Below are 21748 nucleotides of genomic sequence, written 5' to 3'. Positions count from 1 at the left end.
CAATTGACTAGTGTCTTCTGTTTTATATAAACTCTTTACTAATGTTTTTATCCATTGTATTATGAGACTATCTAGATTCTTATGCTGAAAGGGATGGCATACTTCACTAGTCTTGGTTAGCTTGTTTGCTAATTTAAGCTAATATAAAGGCATAAAACCACTTGTCCTAGCCAAGTGGGTAGCACAGAAGGCTTAAAATCCTTTGTCTGTGAAGACAGGGGTTTCAGTTCTGGGGTCGCTGGTTATTTTGATTGGAACTGAGGTCAGTGGCATGACTCTGTAAGCACAGCCAGAGCCGACTCGGCCATGAATTGGTGTCTGAACAATTCTGGGGAATATAAATAGGAAGGGTGTGTGAAAGCACAGGATGGCAGGTCCCCAACACCCCATTACAGTTCCTAGCTCAAGGGCTGCTAAACAGAGATCAGCACTGCCGGTAGGGACTGTAAGATCCAAGTGCTAAAATCCTTACTTTTTTTTATTGCATAAAAATTTAAAGATCTTTACTGTTTCAGATTTTTAGATTTCATTTTAATTATTTGAAATCTACATTATTTTCTTATGTTAGGAATTCTTCATGTTTCAATTTAATTCCCAAAGTGTTCAATCTGTTATTACCTACTTAATGCAATAGTCTGTAGTCATATTTTCAAATAACCAAAATGCACTATTTGTTGTTCTTAAGTGAAAAATGATTAATAGGGATTTTTTAACTTGCAGTAGTAAGAGTAACGTGTAATGGTAAGGGTTTTATTAAAAGGTAATAAGACTAGCGTAAAGATTACTGCTAGTGACAACCCATCAGAGTGTTTCCTGACAGCAAGAACCCATTTGGGGCCACCACACAAACCTCCTTAACTCCAATTTGATCATTATACCACTCCCAGGAAGTTTCTCCCTTCTTTAAACCGTTTCTTGTCGCTTCTCTTCAACCCCCTTTGAGGCTTTGTCCAAAATACATGAAATGATTGAACAAATAGAGCACAAGTCACAGCCATTTTCTCACAAAAAATTCCTCTGGTCTTCATTTCCCCTAAGGGGGTAATGTAGAAAGCAAAACATGGCATGGAAAAGAATGTATTAATTTAAAAGTAAAATAGAATAAACTGGATAGAACAGAAATTAAAACTTTTTTTAAGCTTTAAATAGGCGGGGATTGTTGAAAATAAAACAGAACATGAAAAAGAGCAAGGTAATTTAAATAGTAGAAATGTGAACCGAATAAATAAAGTAAAAGCAGTTCTTTAAACGAAGTTTAAATTTTTCTAAAATCAAAATAGCAACAAAAACTCTTTGAGCAACAACTGCAAAAACATAGCAACAACTGAGTTAGCTTAAACAATCATAAATAAAATGTTTAAACATGTTAAATTTATATGTTTTTCTATTATTTCAGTGGTCAAAGTCCAGCAACAGCTGAGTTTAACTTCCTAGATCAAGCTAAGTGACTTGAGACTTATGTTATGGACATTCATTTAGCCAAGGTATGAATAAAAAACTGTTTCCGCTATCCTGATCGTTACTAACAATTTTTTGTTAGATCCTGAAAACTCGCCGTACTGGTCGAATGGTTGGCGCACTCGACGTGCAATGCTGTGTCCGTAAGGGTAGGGGTATGAGTCCTGATATCACTGATTATCTGGTTTGCAGCAGGGGTTAGCGGCGTGACTCTGTAATCTCGGCCAGAGTCGACTCCGCTCTAAACAGTTGCATGGAGAAATCTGGAAAAAAACATGGGAAGGGTCAAAGGATCTGCCACAACCATTAATATAATCGGGCCATCAGAGAGATCGGTAGTTTTCAAATTAAAAAAGGTAATTTTGGTAAAGGTAAATATGGTAAATTCGGTCTATCAGACTTTAAGAAGAACACAAAAAGGAATGCAAAGCTGTAAACCATGAAAGTCCTCCAAATTTATTTGTTAAATAACATCTGACGTTTTACTTCTGTTCTATGAAACCGTTGGCATTTGATATTAAGTGATTATCGTCAACAATATTTGTTTTTATTCTTCAAGTTTTTCAAATTTTGTGCTCAAAATCTATCAACCATCTTCTTCAACAATGTTTTGAATTTTTAAACAATTTTACTGAGTCGGTAGAAGCAATTCTTCTGTTTACTTGCGGAAGCATGATTATTTGTAAAATTGTTATCAATAACTTTTTGTAAGAACGGTGGAAACAGGCTTTAAATGTATCACCGACCTATTAAAAGCATAAAAAGTTTTTAAATATAAAATATTGTTGAGCTCCTAAGAGATAAAGGAAAGATTTACCGTTTAACCAAATAATTTAAAGTCAAAATATGCATGTTTTAAATGGGAAAAGTAGAAACTTTGTTTGCGAACCCCGAAAAAACCTTATGGAAGAAAAGAAGTATAAAAACAAGCCGAGGAACCACTTTGGGGTTGAACAGTAGTTTTATTACATTTTCATTCTTTTTTACTGAATTTTCCTTGTTGATTTAATGTATTTTTAATACTTTTACTTTCGTTACCTTTTTTTGTGTAGGTTTTGTTTTGTCGTCATTCTAGTATGTGAAATTATTCTTTGTGATTTTCTTCATTGTTACTACGATATGTGTCACAAAATTTTGCAAGGATTAAACAGCACTTAGTAAGAAAAATCGATCTTTTTTTTAATATGTGATTCTATATCCTCAAGTCTTTATCTTCAGCAAAATGTATGAGTAGTTTATAAGAGTGGAAAGTTTAACCGAAATCGGAGAAGAAATCATCAACGCCATCCTGCATTTGGTGTTTCGCAGCGTTCTTTTAGTGTAATAATAATGCATAATTAGTGTATTGACAGACTTAATGTAGTGGTAAGTGTCTAATATGAGTTTCAGGAAAAAAAATCAAATTATAAATTCTAAAAAATGCCTGGAAACGCAAAACCCTAGTTTGGTAAAAAAAAAAAAAAAAAAAAAGCAGTAACAATTAAGAAACTTAGAAACGAGGGTGATTTTCATCCAGTTGAAAAAAAGCGAAAACAAAAAAAACAAAGAAATTAACTTCAAAAGGTTTGTTTTTGTGAGCGTGTTGAGCTGGGATAATGGCTTGGCGGAGTTCCTTGCCGAAATATCTGCTTTGTCTTTTTGCTTTTTTTTCTAACTGGCTAAAAATCACCTCGTTTTTGTTTTCTTAATTATTTGTTTTTGTTTATCAAGCGTCATGTTAACCAGTGTGACCTTAGAATGTATTTACGCCAGACTCGAGGTGGTGTTGGTTATTTTGTTTTTCGATATCCAGGGTCAGATCTACAGCTTTTGCGTTCCTGGGACCAAGCGTTTTTGTGAAATTTATTAGGGTAATCTCTTAAAATTTTGGGAAAGCGGAAGTACTGAACAGTAAATGACGAGCCAAAAGTGATGAAGGAGAGGTGATACCGAACTCTTAGCCGTCATCCTTGGGAGACACCTGACAGTTTATAAGTGGCCGCGAAACTACTACTAATAAAAAAAAACAAGCAATACGGCTCAATAGTAATCCAAACTTTTAAAAAAGGAATTTTGATGTCAATAAATGTATCAAAAGAATGGGCTTATAATGCTGATTCTAAATATATAAATTTTATTTAGTTTACTATTACTCATCAAAGGCTACGAGCCTGAGAAAATTTACGTGAATTTTTAAAGAGGGGGGAAACATCCCCTACAAGTGAAAGAATTTTAATGAAAATCACGCCGTCAGATTCAGCGTATCAGAAAACGCTGATACGCTGGAAACATAGGTTGGGGCTAATTGTCTATACGACCTATGCAACCACCCCTTACGTAAAAACCTATATGCCCTGGGGCATAACTTACCACACTTGCCCCCGTACTCTGGGGGGATTTAAAAAAAAAATTATTTGTCTAAAAAAAAAAGTTTTGGTGGGACTCGAAGAGACTTTTCCGCTTTTAAACGAATGGTAACTGCACCGACGTACTAACCACTAGTACCAATAGAGCCCGGTGAATGATTTGTTTAAAGTGATACTTTGTGTGCAGAAATCATTTTCTTTTTGTTAGTCCTCCGTTAAAGCAGATGATAGCCAATGACCATTCGCCTTAATTAAATTTAAATGCCAAAGCTTGATTGAAGTTCCGATGCATCTTTTTTGAAAATAGTCCGTAATTATTAACTTCTCAAACTTAAAGTCAACGAAAATTTGAGTAAAATTGGTTGAAGCGATTGCTTTTGGCATCAACTAGCCCCCCCCATCCGATCAATTTTCCCCAAAATGTATCCGATCAAAATTTGGATATAGCCATTTTGTAAAAAAAAAATAGTTTACAGATCAAGACGCAAAAACTCCGGGGTCGACACAACCACCAGGCTCCGGGGTAAGTGTTGTAAGTTATGCCCTGGGGGCATATATTTTTTTATGAAAGGGGTGGTCGCATAAACTGGTCGCATAGATCGTATAGAGAATTAGCCCCAACCTATGTTTTCAGCGTATCAGCGTTTTCTGATACGCTGAATCTGACGGCGTGATTTTCATTAAAATTCTTTCAAATAATTTTTTTTTTAAATCCCCCCAGAGTACGGGGGCAAGTGTGGTAGGTTATTCCCCAGGGCATATAGGTTTTTATGTAAGGGGTGGTCGCATAAACTGGTCGCATAGATCGTATAGACAATTAGCCCCAACCTATGTTTTCAGCGTATCAGCGTTTTCTGATACGATGAATCTGACGGCGTGATTTTCATTAAAATTCTAATTGTCTATACGACCTATGCGACCAGTTTTATTAATTATTCCGTAATTATTAACTTCTCAAATTTAAATTCAACGAAAATTCGAATAAAATTGCTGAAGCGATTGTTTTTGGCCTCAACAAGCCCCCCCCCCCATCCTATCAGTTTTCCCCAAACTGTATCCGATCAAAATTTGGATATTGCCAGTTTGTAAAAAAAAAAGTTTACAGATCAAGTAGCGAAAACTACGGGGTCAACGCAACCACCAGGCCCCGGGGTAAGTGTTGTAAGTTATGCCCTGGGGGCATTTATATTTTTATAGAAGGGATGATCGTATATACTTAAGAGCCATTCGATTTTAAATAGGTAGTTCTCGTACTCTTAAGAGTCAAAAGTGATCGAAGGGCAATTCCCCCCCCCATCCCAGGCCCTTTTTCCCAAATGCATCCAATAAAATTATGATATGGTGATTTTGTTCAAAATAGTTCAAAGATCAAAAAACAAAAACTCTGGTGTCGACACATCCCCCCAGAGCACAGGGGCAAGTGTGGTAAGCTATGCCCCATGGCTTATAGGATTTGACTATATACTGCGCAAGGGTGGGGCCTAGTTGCCCTCAAATTTTTTTTCAATTAAAATAGGTAATAGCAATATTAAGTTTTCGTCCTTAGTTAACTTTGAACGTTTTTTTTTTTTTTTTGAAGAACGGATGATTATCTAACTTATAAGTTTATTATGAAAATACTATTAATAATTCTTTTTTGTTAGAAATCTACAAAGAATTTCTGGCAAAAAATTCGAACTCGGCAGCTCATTCTTCCCTCTATGATAAAAGGCTAGGCTGTTGCAAAATATGATGATTCATTTAGGATTTCCCAGATTGAATGATGCAGCTGTTTATTAAAAGCGCTCACTCAGTGGCTGTATTTTCAATGCTGGAGTTTACTTGCCGGTAGAGGCGGTAGAGGCGGTTGCCATTGCCGGTAGAGGCGGCGGCGTTCGGTCGACTTTAAATTAATTTTGCGGCAATTCTTTATTGCGCCAGCTGCAAAGTCAGAGCTTTTCCTTCTCGTGTGGTTTAGTGTTTCGATTTTCCTGATTAGAAATCAAGCAGGGCTTGCACTATCCCCGAATTCTCAAGTATTCCCCGAAAATCTATGCGTCACCGCGAAAAAAATTTGGTTCCCCGAAAATCACGCAATCACGGTGCCATCCGTAGCGATTTATCACCAGTGACTTTCCCTGCCAAATATTACTTTGCATACCATAATTCTTCACTACTCTCTTGGTACTGCCCAATCTGCAAGTCCCAGATTTTTATTTAACTTGTAGATTCCCATGTATTTAGAACTTAAAGTTGTTCTGATGTCTTTCTTCAAACTAATATCTAATAACCACTTAATAATTCGACGAAAATGCTGCCGAGTTTTATTAGTCATGCACTTGGGCATGAAATAAAAAAATAAATAAATGGTGTTGCTGGAGACAAGCTAATCCTTGTAATATCAAGAACAAGGCTACCAGGAAAATGCTTATTATATACAAACGAATGCATATATGTTTTGAAGAAAAAAAGCTGAAAACATCTTTTCCAAAGATTGTCTCCCAACACCATCTGCATGCGAGATTATCAAAATTCTCCATGTGCAGTATCAGGAGCAGTTTTCTGACTTGGATTCAAAGGCAGAAAAAGTGAGGTTATTTCATAATCCCCTTGAAGCAAGTTTGGCCAGTTGCGTCGATAAATTTAAGCTGGAGGTCATTGAGTTACAGGCAAACAACGTCAAAGATGGACTTTCGAGTTTTATAAGTTTTTAACCAAGGAAGACTTTACTAATGTCAAAGCTTTTGGAAAGTACTTTGGACAGACAGTACAACTACTTACAGTAGTTGCATATGTTGATGTACTAATCAAGAGTCTTTTGCTTCAGAAATGGAGCACGGAGATATATGAATCAAATCTAGACCCTGGAGTTTAATCCAAAGGGAGCAATCATGGAATTCATTATGTCGCCGATTTCAAGTTCGTACTAGCCCAAGCCCAAGAAATGGCTTTTAACGTTATTCAACTACACAAAATACACCGGTAAGTATTTGCCTGACCAACCCAAATTCACTAAAAATTGACTGAGTAAATTAAATTATAATAGATTGAGCAGCTAAAGCTGTAGTTATTTATTCATGAATTTACAATAGGTTAGACTGCTCCTGTTCGATATTGACTAGTGTCTCAATTGACTAGTGTCTTCTATTTTATATAAACTCTTTACTAATGTTTGTATCCATTGTAATATGAGACTATCTAGATTCTTATGCTGAAAGGGATGGCATACTTCACTAGTTTTGGTTAGCTTGTTTGCTAATTTAAGCTAATATAAAGGCATAAAACCACTTGTCCTGCCAAGTGGGTAGCACAGTAGGCTTAAAATCCTTTGTCTGTGAAGACAGGTGTTTCAGTTTTGGGGTTGCTGGTTATTTTGATTGGAAGTAGAGGTCAGTGGCATGACTCTGTAAGCACAGCCCGAGCCGACTCGGCCATGAATTGGTGTCTGAACAAATCCGGGGAATATAAATAGGAAGGGTGTGTGAAAGCACAGGATGGCAGGTCCCCAACACCCCATTGCAGTTCCTAGCTAAAGGGCTGCTAAACAGAGATCAGCACTGCCGGTAGGGACTGTAAGATCAAAACATAGCATGAAAAAGAATATACTAATTTAAAAGTAAAATAGAATAAACTGGATAGAACAGAAATTAACACTTTTTTTTTAGCTTTAAATAGGCGGGGATTGTTGAAAATAAAAAAGAACATGAAAAAGAGCAAGGTAATTTAAATAGTAGAAATGTGAACCGAATAAATAAAGTAAAAGCAGTTCTTTAAACGAAGTTTAAATTTTCCTAAAATCAAAATAGCAACAAAAACTCTTTGAGCAACAACTGCAACAACATAGCAACAACTGAGTTAGCTTAAACAATCATAAATAAAATGTTTAAACATGTTAAATTTATATGTTTTTCTATTATTTCAGTGGTCAAAGTCCAGCAACAGCTGAGTTTAACTTCCTAGATCAAGCTAAGTGACTTGAGACTTATGTGTAATGGACATTCATGTAGCCAAGGTATGAATAAAAAACTGTTTCCGCTATCCTGATCGTTACTAACAATTTTTTGTTAGATCCTGAAAACTCGCCGTACTGATCGAATGGTTGGCGCACTCGACGTGCAATCCTGTGTCCGTAAGGGTAGGGGTATGAGTCCTGATATCACTGATTATCTGGTTTGCAACAGGGGTTAGCGGCGTGACTCTGTAATCTCGGCCAGAGTCGACTCCGCTCTAAATAGTTGCCTGTAAAAAAAGTAAAAAATGCCTGGAAACGCCAAACCCTAGTTTGGTAAAAAAAAAAAACAGTAACAATTCAGAAACTTAGAAACGAGGGTGATTTTCATCCAGTTGAAAAAAAGCGAAAACGAAAAAACAAAGAAATTAAATTCAAAAGGGTTGTTTTTGTGTGAGTGTTGAGCTGGGATAATGGCTTGGCGGAGTTCATTGCCGAAATATCTGCTTTGTCTTCTCGCTTTTTTTTCTAACTGGCTAAAAATCACCTCGTTTTTGTTTTCTTAATTATTTGTTTTTGTTTATCAAGCGTCATATTAACCAGTGTGGCCTTAGAATGTATTTACGCCAGACTCGAGGTGGTGTTGGTTATTTTGTTTTTCGATATCCAGGGTCAGATTTACAGCTTTTGCGTTCCTGGGACCAAGCGTTTTTTTGAAATTTATTAGGTTAATCTCTGAAAATTTTGGGAAAGTGGAAGTACTGAACAGTAAATGACGAGCCAAAAGTGATGAAGGAGAGGTGATACCGAACTCTTAGCCGTCATCCTTGGGAGACACCTGACAGTTTATAAGTGGCCGCGAAACTACTAATAATAAAAAAAACAAGCAATACGGCTCAATAGTAATCCAAACTTTTAAAAAAGGAATTTTGATGTCAATAAATGTATCAAAAGAACGGGCTTATAATGCTGAATCTAAATATATAAATTTTATTAAGTTTAGTATTACTCATCAAAGGCTACGAGCCTGAGAAAATTTACATAAATTTTTAAAGAGGGGGGAAACATCCCCTACAAGTGAAAGAATTTTAATGAAAATCACGCCGTCAGATTCAGCGTATCAGAAAACGCTGATACGCTGAAAACATAGGTTGGGGCTAATTGTCTATACGACCTATGCGACCAGTTTATTCGACCACCCCTTACATAAAAACCTATATGCCCTGGGGAATAACCTACCACACTTGCCCCCGTACTCTGGGGGTATTTAAAAAAAAATTATTTGTCTAAAAAAAAAGTTTTGGTGGGACTCGAAGAGACTTTTCCGCTTTTAAACGAATAGTAACTGCACCGACGTACTAACCACTAGTACCAATAGAGCCCGGTGAATGATTTGTTTAAAGTGATACTTTGTGTGCAGAAATCATTTTCTTTTTGTTAGTCCTCCGTTCAAGCAGATGATAGCCAATGACCACTCGCCTTAATTAAATTTAAATGCCAAAGCTTGATTGAAGTTCCGATGCATCTTTTTTGAAAATAGTCCAACAATAATAGACTTGAAACGAGTCCAGTAATAAAGAAAGAACCTTTTTGGCCTTACTTTTGGAACATACAAATATTTTTCTATGCAAAGCACACACTTTCACAACATGCAGAAAACTTCACCCAACAGGCAACACATTTCTTGAAACCATTGACGCAACTGATTTGAGTCAAAATATATCCTATTTAGACAAAAAAAACAGCAGATAGAGCAGCAAATAAAAAAAATGGATTCGACAGAGAAATTCTTACAGCACATTATCTTTTCATCATCAATTCAAGCAAAGAAAACCACTTTGGGGTTGAACATTAGTTTTATTACATCTTCATTCTTTTTTACTGAATTTTCCTTATTGATTTAATGTATTTTTAATACTTTTACTTTCGTTACCTTTTTTTGTGTAGGTTTTGTTTTGTCGTCATTCTAGTATGTGAAATTATTCTTTTTGATTTTCTTCATTGTTACTACGATATGTGTCACAAAATTTTGCAAGGATTAAACAGCACTTAGTAAGAAAAATCGATCTTTTTTTTAATATGTGATTCTATATCCTCAAGTCTTTATCTTCAGCAAAATGTATGAGTAGTTTATAAGAGTGGAAAGTGTTACCGAAATCGGAGAAGAAATCATCAACGCCATCCTGCATTTGGTGTTTCGCAGCGTTCTTTAGTGTAATTAAATAAAAAAAACAAGTTTTTTAAACTGAAAGTAAGGAGCGACATTAAAACTTAAAACGAACAGAAATTATTCCGTATATGAAAGGGGCTGTCCCCTCCTCAACGCCTCGCTCTTTACGCTAAAGTTTTACTCTGTCTCACAACTTTATTTTTTAAAAAAATAAAAATTTTGAATTTATCACAAATTAAATTTTTAAAAAAATAAAAAACATTATCGTAAAGAGCGAGGCTGTGAGGAGGGGACCGCCCCTTTCATATACGGAATAATTTCTGTTCGTTTTAAGTTTTAATGTCGCTCCTTACTTTCAGTTTAAAAAACTTTTTTTTTTATTTAATTTCTGATCGTTTTTTAGTTAATGCAGCTTTTATTTGCATAAAAATTTTACTTTTCTTTTGCTAAATGGATGTCTTTACAAATTAACTTACGTAACTAACTTCTATATTCGTATATTTTTCTTCTGGCAAAAAATACAAAGTTGCAGATTTTTGCAGATATGAGCTTGAAACCTATGTAATATTGTTTTCTGATACGCTGAGTCTGACGGTGTGATTTTCATTAAAATTGTTTCACTTGTAGGGGATGTTTCCCCCCTCTTTAAAAAATCGAGTAATTTTCTCAGGCTTGTAGCCTTTGATGAGTAATACTAAACTTAATAAAATTTATATATTTAGAATCAGCATTATAAACACATTCTTTTGATATATTTATTGACATCAAAATTTCGTTTTTAAAAGTTTCGATTACTATTGAGCCGTATCGCTTGTTTTTTTATTGTTTTTTTATTACGTATATGTTATTACTTATATGAAGGGGTTCTCCCCTTAGTCAATACCACGCTCTTTACGTTAAAAGTTAAAAAAAATTTGATTCACAAACCCTTGAATCACAAAGGCCGTTTAATTAGAATAGATAGCTCTTTTGAAAGCACTAAAAAAAACTGTAGCGTAAAGAGCGAGGTATTGACTTGGGGGAGAACCCCCTCACATACGTTATAATTTCTGTTCGTTTTAAGTTCTAATATTCCTTCTTACATTTCAGTTGAAAAAAACATGTTTTTTTTTATTTAACTTCTGATCGTTTCTTAAATAATGCTTGGAAATCCGGCGCCCCCTTCATACAAATGTCCCTTACCCCAAAGAAACATCCTCCACGGAAAGATTCTCCAGTGTAATCCCCTCCTCTAGCCCCCCCCCCCTCCAGAAAAAATCCTTCCTGAAAATGGTTGTATACTTCCCAATAACCAATAAATAATGCTGGCAAGTCCGGCGCCCCCTTCATGGCAATTTCCCTTCCCCCATGAAAATTTCCTTCATGGAAAGATCCTTCCATATAGCCCCCGACCCTCTCCTTCCCCCACCTACCAGAAAAAATCTCCTCTGAAAAAGTCTGTATACTTCCCAATAACCAATACTATATGCTAACATTGAGTAAAGTTCATAACTTTCAGCCCTCCCCCTGGGGACTTCGGGGGATTAAGTCATCCTAAAAGACATATTTATCATATTTTCGACCATGCTGAACAAAATGGCTATCTCAAAATTTTGATCGGGTGACTTTGGGAAAAAAATGAGCGTGGGAGGGGGCCTTGTTGCCCTCCATTTTTTTTGGTCACTTAAAAAGGGCACTAGAACTTTTAATTTCCGTTCCAATGAACCCACCCACGAAATTCTAGGACCACTGGGTCGGTGCGATCGCCCCTGGGGAAAAAAAAAAACAAAAAAAAAACAAACAAATAAACACGCACCCGTGATCTTTCTTCTGGCAAAAAATGGAAAATTCCACATTTTTGTAGATAGGAGCTTGAAACCTCTACAGTGGGGTTCTCTGATACGCTGAATATGATGATGTGATTTTCATTAAGGTTTTATTATTTTAAAGGGGTCTTTCCCCCTTTTTTCGAAAATCAGCCAAATTTTCTCAGGCGCGTAACTTTTGATGGGTAGCACTAAACTTGATGAAAGTTATATATTTGAAATAAGCATTGAAATCTGATTCTTTTGGTATATCTATTGGTATCAAAAATCCGTTTTTTAGAGTTTCGGTTACCATTGAGCCGGGTCGCTCCTTACTTACAGTTCGTTACCACGAACTGTTTGATAATAATGCATAATTAGTGTATTGACAAACTTAATGTAGTGGTAAGTGTCTAATATGAGTTTTGGGAAAAAAACGCAATTATAAAGTCTAAAAAATGCCTGGAAACGCCAAACCCTAGTTTGGTAAAAAAAAAAAAAACAGTAACAATTCAGCTACTTAGAAACGAGGGTGATTTTCATCCAGTTGAAAAAAAAAGCGAAATCGAAAAAACAAATAAATTAACTTCAAAAGGTTTGTTTTTGTGAGCGTGTTGAGCTGGGATAATGGCTTGGCGGAGTTCCTTGCCGAAATATCCGCATTTGTCTTTTCGCTTTTTTTTCTCTGGCTGAAAATCACACTCGTTTTTGTTTTCTTAATTATTTGTTTTTGTTTATCAAGCGTCATGTTAACCAGTGTGGCCTTAGAATGTATTTACGCCAGACTCGAGGTGGTGTTGGTTATTTTGTTTTTCGATATCCAGGGTCAGATTTACAGCTTTTGCGTTCCTGGGACCAAGCGTTTTTGTGAAATTTATTAGGGTAATCTCTTAAAATTTTGGGAAAGTGGAAGTACTGAACAGTAAATGACGAGCCAAAAGTGATGAAGGAGAGGTGATACCGAACTCTTAGCCGTCATCCTTGGGAGACACCTGACAGTTTATAAGTGGCCGCGAAACTACTAATAATAAAAAAAACAAGCAATACGGCTCAATAGTAATCCAAACTTTTAAAAAAGGAATTTTGATGTCAATAAATGTATCAAAAGAATGGGCTTATAATGCTGATTCTAAATATATAAATTTTATTAAGTTTAGTATTACTCATCAAAGGCTACGAGCCTGAGAAAATTTACCTGCATTTTTAAAGAGGGGGAAACATCCCCTACAAGTGAAAGAATTTTAATGAAAATCACGCCGTCAAATTCATCGTATCAGAAAACGCCGATACGCTGAAAACATAGGTTGGGGCTAATTGTCTATACGATCTATACGACCAGTTTATACGACCACCCCTTGCAAAAAAACCTATATGCCCTGGGGCATAACTTACCACACTTGCCCCCGTACTCTGGGGGGATTTAAAAAAAAATTATTTGTCAAAAAAAAAGTTTTGTTGGGACTTGAAGATACTTATCCGCTTTTAAATGTATAGTAATTGCACCGACGAATTAACCACTAGTACCAATGGAGCCCGGTCTATGATTGGTTTAAAATTATAGTGTGTATACAGAAATCATTTTCTTTTTTTTAGTTCTTCTTTAATGCATATGATAGCAACTGACCATTCGCCTTAATTAAATTTAAACGCCAAAGCTCGACTGAAGTTCCGATGCATCTTTTTTGAAAACAGTCCGTAATTATTAACTTCTCAAATTTAAATTCAACGAAAATTCGAGTAAAATTGCTGAAGCGATTGTTTTTGGCCTCAACTAGCCCCCTCCCCCATCCGATCAATTTTCCCCAAAATGTATCCGATCAAAATTTGGATATAGCCATTCTGTAAAAAAAAAGTTTACAGATCAAGTAGCAAAAACTACGGGGTCGACACAACCACCAGGGCCCGGGGTAAGTGTTGTAAGTTATGCCCTGGGGGCATTTATGTTTCTATAGAAGGGATGATCGTATATACTTACGAGCCACTCGATTTCAAATAGGAAATTCTCGTACTCTTAAGAGTCAAAAGTGATCAAAGGTCTATCGCCCCCCCCCCAGGCCCTTTTCCCCAAATGCATCCAATAAAATTATGATATGGTTATTTTGTTCAAAATAGTTCAAAGATAAAAAAACAAAAACTCTAGAGTCGACACATCCCCCCAGAGCACAGGGGCAAGTGTGGTAAGCTATGCCCCAGGGAATATAGGATTTGACTATATACTGAGCATGGGAGGGGCCTAGTTGCCCTCCAATTTTTTTTCACTTAAAAAGGGTACTAGCACTATTAATTTTTCGTCCTTAGTTAACTTTGAACGTTTTTTTTTTTTTTTACGAACGGATTCTTAGTTAACTGATAAGTTGATTATTAAACTAATATTAATAATTATTTGTTGTTATACATTTACAAATAATTTCTGGTAAAAATTTCAAACTCGGCAGCTCATTCTTGCCTCTATGATAAAAGGCCAGACTGTTGCAAAATATGATGATTCATTTAGGATTTCCCAGATTGAATGATGCAGCTGTTTATTGAAAGCGCCCACTCAGTGGCTGTATTTTCAATGCTGGAGTTTACTTTTCTTCTTTACAAGGAAATAAGACTACTACTACTACTACTAATAATAATAACTCATCGCAGCACCAAGGCGCCTGAGCCCAACACAGCTACACACGCTCCTCCTCCATCCTAATCTATTCAAAGCTTCCCTTTTTACACCCGCCCATGAAGTTCCCATAAAAAGTATAAAATTTTCACATTGGGAAATGAGAAGTATAAAATTTTCCGGTAGAGGAAACTACCATTGCCGGTAGAGGCGGCGGCGTTCAGTCGACTTTAAATTAATTTTGCGGCAATTCTTTATTGCGCCAACCGCAAAGTCGGAGCTTTTCCTTCTCGTTTGGTTTAGTATTTTGATTTTCCTGATTAGAAATCAAGCAGGGCTTGCACTATCCCCGAATTCTCAAGTATTCCCCGAAAATATATGCGTCACCGTGAAAAAAATTTGGTTCCCGAATCCCCGAAAATCACGCAATCACGGTGTCATCCCTAGCGATTTATCACCAGTGACTTTCCCTGCCAAATATTACTTTGCATACCATAATTCTTCACTACTCTCTTGGTACTGCCCAATCTGCAAGTCCCAGATTTTTATTTAACTTGTAGATTCCCATGCATTTAGAACTTAAAGTTGTTCTGATGACTTTCTTCAAACTAGTATCTAATAGCCACTTTATAATTCGACGAAAATGCTGCCGAGTTTTATTAGTCATGCACTTGGGCATGAAATAAAAAAAAAAAAAAAAAAAAATGGCGTTGCTGGAGACAAGCTAATGCTTGTAATATCAAGAACAAGGCTACCAGGAAAATGCTTATTATATACAAACGAATACATATATGTTTTGAAGAAAAAAAGCTGAAAACATCTTTTCGAAAGATTGTCTCCCAACACCATTTGCATGCGAGATTATCAAAATTCTCCAGGTGCAGTTTCAGGAGCAGTTTTCTGACTTGGATTCAAAGGCAGAAAAAGTGAGGTTATTTCATATTCCACTTGAAGCAAATGTGGCCAGTTGCGTCGATAAAATTAAGCTGGAGGTCATTGAGTTACAAGCAAACAACCTCAAAGATGGACTTTCGAGTTTTATAAGTTTTTAACCAAGGAAGACTTTACTAATGTCAAAGCTTTTGGACAGTACTTTGGACAGACAGTACAACTACTTACACTAGTTGCATATGTTGACGTACTAGTCAATAGTATTTTTCTTCACAAATAGAACACGAAAATATATGAATCAAATCTATACCCTGAAACGTTTAATCTAAAGGGAGCAATCAGTAGAGGAGGGGGTACCAGCCCCACGACTCACCCCTGCTGCCATCTACAATTTAGTTTAATGCTGACGGGACATAATTTATTCAAGGATTATCGATCGAGTCTAATGTGGGTGTGTCAAGGTCAATCGATCTGTTGTTGTTGTTGTTTGGCCACGTGCGAATGACATGAGGGGTGATTTACATAATCGATGGGGGAATTATTGATTCACGAGCATGGGGAATTATGAAACAATATGGTCATAGAGTCCCTAGGGAGAAAGATTACGTAATGGGGTCAATGACCTCTTTTTCCAAGGTCGATTTATTTGTTGTTTCTATGTGTAATAACTCGGGGGGGCGAAGGTTGCACATGCGCATTGAATTCTAACGGGAACAATGTTATTGATCTAGGACTCGAGGGGGAAGTGAATTTCCTTTGATTTACATAATAGCTAGTTGATATTATTGATTCACGTAGGGGGTAATTAAGAAATAAACATGGATTCATTGTTGTTTGGTTTGCTTAACCTGAGAAATTGATTTACATAATCACTATGTAAATAATTGATTCACGAAGGTGAAAATTAAGAAACATTAAGGTTTCTTTAATCTTTAGGCCTGACCTGTGAACTTGATTTACATAATCGGCGGGGAAATTGTTGATTCACGAAGAAGGAATTAAGAAACATTAAGGCTTCTTTAATCTTAGGTCTGAGGTATAAACATTCTTTAGGACTGAGACAAAAATTAATATTCTATTTTTAAATAGGGCTTCATTGATCTTTAGTGTCAGGAATCATAAATGACATCACTTGTTATCTTGGAATTATGCGGGAGTCTAAAGAGATAAAAATTCTATTTTTAAATACGGCTTCATGGAGCTTTAAGTCGGAGAGATAAATTGATATTCAAAAGAAACCATAATAGTTTAGCTAGGAAAATTTATGAGATGAAGAGATTAACGTAGGAAAGGGTCTCCTAGAAATTTGAAATGTGAAAGTACTGAGATGCCAAACAAAATTAACATAATGAAATTACTTTTAGTGATTATTTGGGCAAAACGGTTTTAGACATCTTATGGAACTATTTTGGTGAAAGAGTTAGAGTCGTTGATTTAAAAGATGATTTAAAAGATGATTTTTGAGTTTGGTCGTTATAATACACAAATCCCATTGAACAGTGTTGTGAGGTCCCCTACCACCACCCCAAAGAGCCCCAATCGCCCTACCCCGATCCAAAGGGTTCCAATCCCCATACCCCAACCCCGAAGGAAGCCACCGGTCCTCAAAGCCCCCCAAACTCCCAAAGGCCCTCCACCGGTCCCCCAAAGGCCCACCCAGACCCCCAAAGGCCATCCCCAGGCCCCAACTGTCCCCCAGGCTCCCAACTGTCCCCCCGGACACTCAAAGGCCCCCCAAGCTCCCAAAGGGCCAACGGCACCCCAAAGGCCCACCCAGACCCCCAAATGCCATCCGCGGACCCCCCAAAGGCACATCGAGCTCCCAAAGGACCAACGGGGTCCCAAAGGCCCTCCACCGGTCCCCAAATGTCCCCCAGGCACCCAAAGGCCCTCCCGGCGCCCCAAATACCCACCCCGACCCCCCAAAGCCAAACCCCGACCCCCAAGCCCAACCCCCCGTCCCCCAAGGTCCCCCCGCGCGCCCAAAGGACCACCGACCCACAACGGACCCACAGATCCTCAAAGGCTCTCCCCGAGCACTCGTCTTTCGTTGATGTGTGTTTTCTGAAACCTATGATTTGGGATGTGTAGTTTGCTACTTCAGGCTTTTCTGAGCTAAGGTTTCATAGTATTTTCTAGGTGAATGTTGTCTGAAACCAATAGTTTGGGATGAGTAGTTTGCTATTTCAAGCTTTTATGAGCTAGGTTTCTTAGCCTTTCGTTGATGTGTGTTGAGTGAAACTTATGATTTGGGATGGTTAATTTGCTATTTTTGACTTTTCTGAGCTAGATTTCTTAGCCTATCATATGTGTGTCCTTTCAGAAAATTATGATTTGGGAGGTGTAGTTTGCTTTTTGGACTTTTCAGAGCTAGGATTTATAGTCACTCATAGGTGTTTGTTGTCTGAAACTTCGAGTTTGGGATGAGTAGTTGGCTATTTCAGACTTTTCTGAGCTAAGGTTTCTTAGTATTTCGTAGGTGAATGCTGTCTGTAACTGGAGGTGTAGTTTGCTTTTGGACTTTTCAGAGCTAGGATTCTTAGTCACTCATAGGTGTTTGTTGTCTGAAACTTCGAGTTTGGGATGAGTAGTTGGCTATTTCAGACTTTTCTGAGCTAAGGTTTCTTAGTATTTCGTAGGTGAATGCTGTCTGAAACTTATGATTTAGGATATGTAAATTACTATTTCGGGCTTTTCTGAGTTGGAGATCAGAGTCTTTCATATGTGTTTGGTGGCTTAAACATGTGGTTTGGGATGCGCATTTTGCGATTTTTGAATTGCCTGTGCTAGGCTTCATAGCCTTTCATAAGTCTGTGCCATTAGAAATGTCTATGTTGGAAGCCACCATTGCCTAGTTCAGGCTGCTCCTAGCTAAGATTTTCTAGGATGTCGTAGGTGAATGATGTCGGAAACCACGTTTGTGGGATGTGTTGGCTGCTGTGTTCAACATTTATGCCCTGGATTTCTGAGTATGCCGTAGCTGAGAGGTATCCGAACCCTAAGATTTGGTATGTGTGGGATTGATAGTTCATGCTTTTCTTTGCAGTAGTTATTATTATGCTTGATGTGTGTAGTGTCTGGATCCTATTTGGCTTGTTTTGGTTTTTTCGACTTTTGTTTTTAACTATATGTTGGTAAGAGAATATACTTTTTTAGTGTTGACTGAAAAATCGGAGGGTTGCGAGTTAGTTTGATATATCCTGGTTTTATTAGATCGTTTCCTTATAATTTCATAGGTTTAAAATTTTCTCAACGAAGTGAAGAAAAGTTCAAGTTCTCTTCTGAACTTTACCAAAGAACACACTTCAATTCTAATTTCTCCAGAGAAAACAAAAATATTCCACTTCAGTTCTTTATTTCACAAAGACATAAAGAAATTTAAAGTTCAATTCGAATTTTTCGATGGAAGATAGAAAAAGTAATACCATACTTGTGAATATTCTCACGGAAGATAGAAATTTCTAGTTCAATTTAAAATTTTCTCAACGAAGTTAAGTAAAGTTAAAGTTCTCTTCTGAACTTTACCAAAGAAAACACTTCAATTCTAATTTCTCCAGAAAAAACCAAAATCTACCACTTCATTTAATTTTTTCACAATGACATACAGAAATTTAAAGTTCAATTCCAAATTTTTTTATGGTAGATAGAAAAATCAGTAACATACTTTTGATTATTTTCACGAACGATAAAAAGTTATATTTCAATTTTAAATTTTCTCAACGAAGTGAAGAAAAGTTCATGTTCATTACTGAATTTTATAAAATAACACACTTCATTTATAATTTCTACAGAGAAAATAAAAATCTCCCACTTAAGTTCTTTATTTCACAAAGACATAATGATATTTAAAGTTCAATTATAAATTTTTTCGGTGGAAGATAGAAAAAGTAATACAATACTTGTGAATATTTTCACTGAATATAAAAAGTTATAGTTCAAATTAAAATTTTCTCAAAGAAGTGAATAAAAGTTCAAGTTCTCTTCTGAAATTTCCTAAAGAACGCAATTAATCTCTAATTTCTCCAGAGAAAATAAAAATCTTCCGCTTCATTTCTCTATTTCACAAATTACATAAAGAAATTTGAAGTTCAATTATAAAATTTTCGGCGGAAGATATAAAAATAAATACCATACTTCTGAATATTTTCACAGAAGATAAAAAGTTCTAGTTCAGTTGAAAATTTTCTCAACTAAGTGAAGAAAAGTTCAAGTTCTCTTCGTAACTTTACCAAATAACGCAATTCAATTATAATTTCTCCAGAAAAAATTAAAATATTCCACTGCAGCTTTAAGCTCCAAGATGACATAAAGAAATTTAAAGTTCTATTCTAAATTTTTAGATGGAAAATAGAAAAAGTAATACTATGACAATGATTGTTTTCCATGAAGATCAAAAGTTTCACTTTATTTATAATTTTTCTTAAATTCAGTTCTGATTTTTCTCAAAGAGATGAAAAATTTAAAGTTCAATTCTAATTTTTCGGTGGAAGATAGAAAAAGTAATAGCATACTTGTGATTATTTTTCTGGAAGATAAAAAGTTCTAGTTCAATTTTAAATTTTCTCAACGAAGTGAAGAAAAGCTCAAGTTCCCTTCTGAACTTTACCAAAGAACACACTTCAATTCTAATTTCTCCAGAGAAAACACAAATCTTACACTTCACTTCATTATTTCATCAAGAGATAAAGAAATTTAAATTTCGATTCTAATTTTTCGGTGGAAGATAGAAAAAGTAATACCATATTTCTAAATCTTTTCATGGAAGATAAAAATTTTCAATGTATTTGTAATTTTTCTTAACTTTGGTTCTGATTTTACTCAATGAAATAAAAGATTTATATTTCTGTTTCAAATTTTTCATAGAAGATAGAAAAAGTTATACATTGATTGTGAATATTCAACATGAAGATAAGGAACTCCACTTTAATTCAGAGTTTTCTCGAAGAAGTGCAAAATGTTCAAGTTCTCCTATCTATGACTAAGTTTGCTAAAGACAAGCTATTTTCTTATGAAAACACACAAAAACAGAAAAAATGATCAATGTTCCTCTAGTACCTACGCAATTAGACTAAAAATTAAGATATTTATGCATAGTTTCAACTAGCTATGTCTAAGTTTGCTAAAGACAAGCTTTTTTTTTGCGAAAACACGAAAGATCAGAAAAAATGTTCAATGTTCCTCTAGTACCTACACAATTATTATCTAACATAATATTTTTAGTATGTTGTTTTAATTTATATTGCTAAGAGCTATAAGTAATTGCTAAATTATATCGAAAGTACACAATATCAGAAAAATGAACTATTACACATTCGTACATACGCACTACTTCTCAAAATGTGTAGATTGGTACAGAGTGACAAAGATATTTTTCTAAGTGTGTCAACTAAAATCTATTTTCTATTTAACATTCACAAAATCAAAAAAATTCACAAATTTGATTAAGTACATACGCAATAGTACTGAAATGAAGATGCGTATGATGAGTGTAATATATCTATGGATAAGATTCATATGGACAGGCTCTTTTCTAACAAAAAAACACAAACTCAGTACTAAAATGTTCAATGTTGCTCTAGTACCTACACAATTAGACTAAAACTTAATATATTTATGCAGAGTTTCATCTAGCTATGGATAAGTTTACTAAAGATAAGGTATTTTCTTGCGAAAACACACAAACTCATAAAAAATATTCAATATTCCTCTAGTACCTATACAATTAAACAAAAAATTAAGATGTTTATGAAGAGTTTCAACTAGCTATGGCTAAGTTTACTAAAGACAAGCTATTTTCTTGCGAAAACACACAAAATCAGAAAAAATGTTCAATGTTCCTCTACTACCTACACAATTAGACTAAAAATGAAGATATTTATGCAGAGTTTCAACTAGCTATGACTAAGTTTTCTAAAGACAAGCTATTTTCTTGCAAAAACACAAAAAAAAATCAGAAAAAATGTTCAATGTTCCTTTAGTACCTACGCAATTAGACTAAAAATGAAGGTATTTATGCAGAGTTTCAACTAGCTATGGCTAAGTTTGCTAAATACAAGCTATTTTATCACAAAAACAAACAAAATAAGAAAAAAATGTTCAATTTTCCTCTAGTACCTACGCAATTAGGCTGAAATGAAGATATTTATGGAGAGTTTCAACTATATATGGCTAAGTTTTCTAAAGACAAGCTATTTTCTTGCGAAAACACACAAAATCATAAAAATTTTCAATGTTCCTTTAGTACCTACGCAATTAGGCTGAAATGAAGATATTTATGCAGAGTTTAAACTAGCTATTGATAATATTGCTAAATACAATACATTTTCTTGCAAAAACATCCAAATTAATAACAAAAATGATCAATGGTCATCTAGTAACTACCCAACTAGTCTTAAAATAAGCTATTTATGCAGAGTTTCAACTATCTATGTCTAAGTTTTCTAAATACAAGCTATTTTTTTGCGAAAACACACAAAATCAGAAAAAATGTTCAATGTTCCTTTAGTACCTATGCAATTAGGCTTAAATGCAGATATTTATGCAGAGTTTCAACTAGCTATGGCTAAGTTTGCT

General features: G+C 35.5%; 1 long non-coding RNA gene across 1 annotated transcript in view; it reads left to right on the top strand.

Moving 5' to 3' along the window:
• The first annotated feature begins 1394 nt into the window (after positions 1 to 1394).
• The window catches only part of LOC148951623 (uncharacterized), a 26063-nt gene continuing 5709 nt past the window's right edge, over positions 1395 to 21748 (top strand). The window contains exons 1-2 of the long non-coding RNA XR_016141882.1: positions 1395 to 1484; positions 7705 to 7794. This is a non-coding gene — a long non-coding RNA (uncharacterized LOC148951623). The remainder of the gene's footprint in view (positions 1485 to 7704; positions 7795 to 21748) is intronic.

Source organism: Artemia sp. Qi Xiang Cuo, chromosome 6, assembly GCF_049724085.1.
Source record: "Artemia sp. Qi Xiang Cuo chromosome 6, ASM4972408v1, whole genome shotgun sequence".
NCBI classification, from domain to species: Eukaryota; Metazoa; Arthropoda; class Branchiopoda; order Anostraca; family Artemiidae; genus Artemia; species Artemia sp. Qi Xiang Cuo.
The sequence above is the reverse complement of the archived record's forward strand: the minus strand, read 5'-3'. Positions and strand labels throughout refer to the sequence as shown.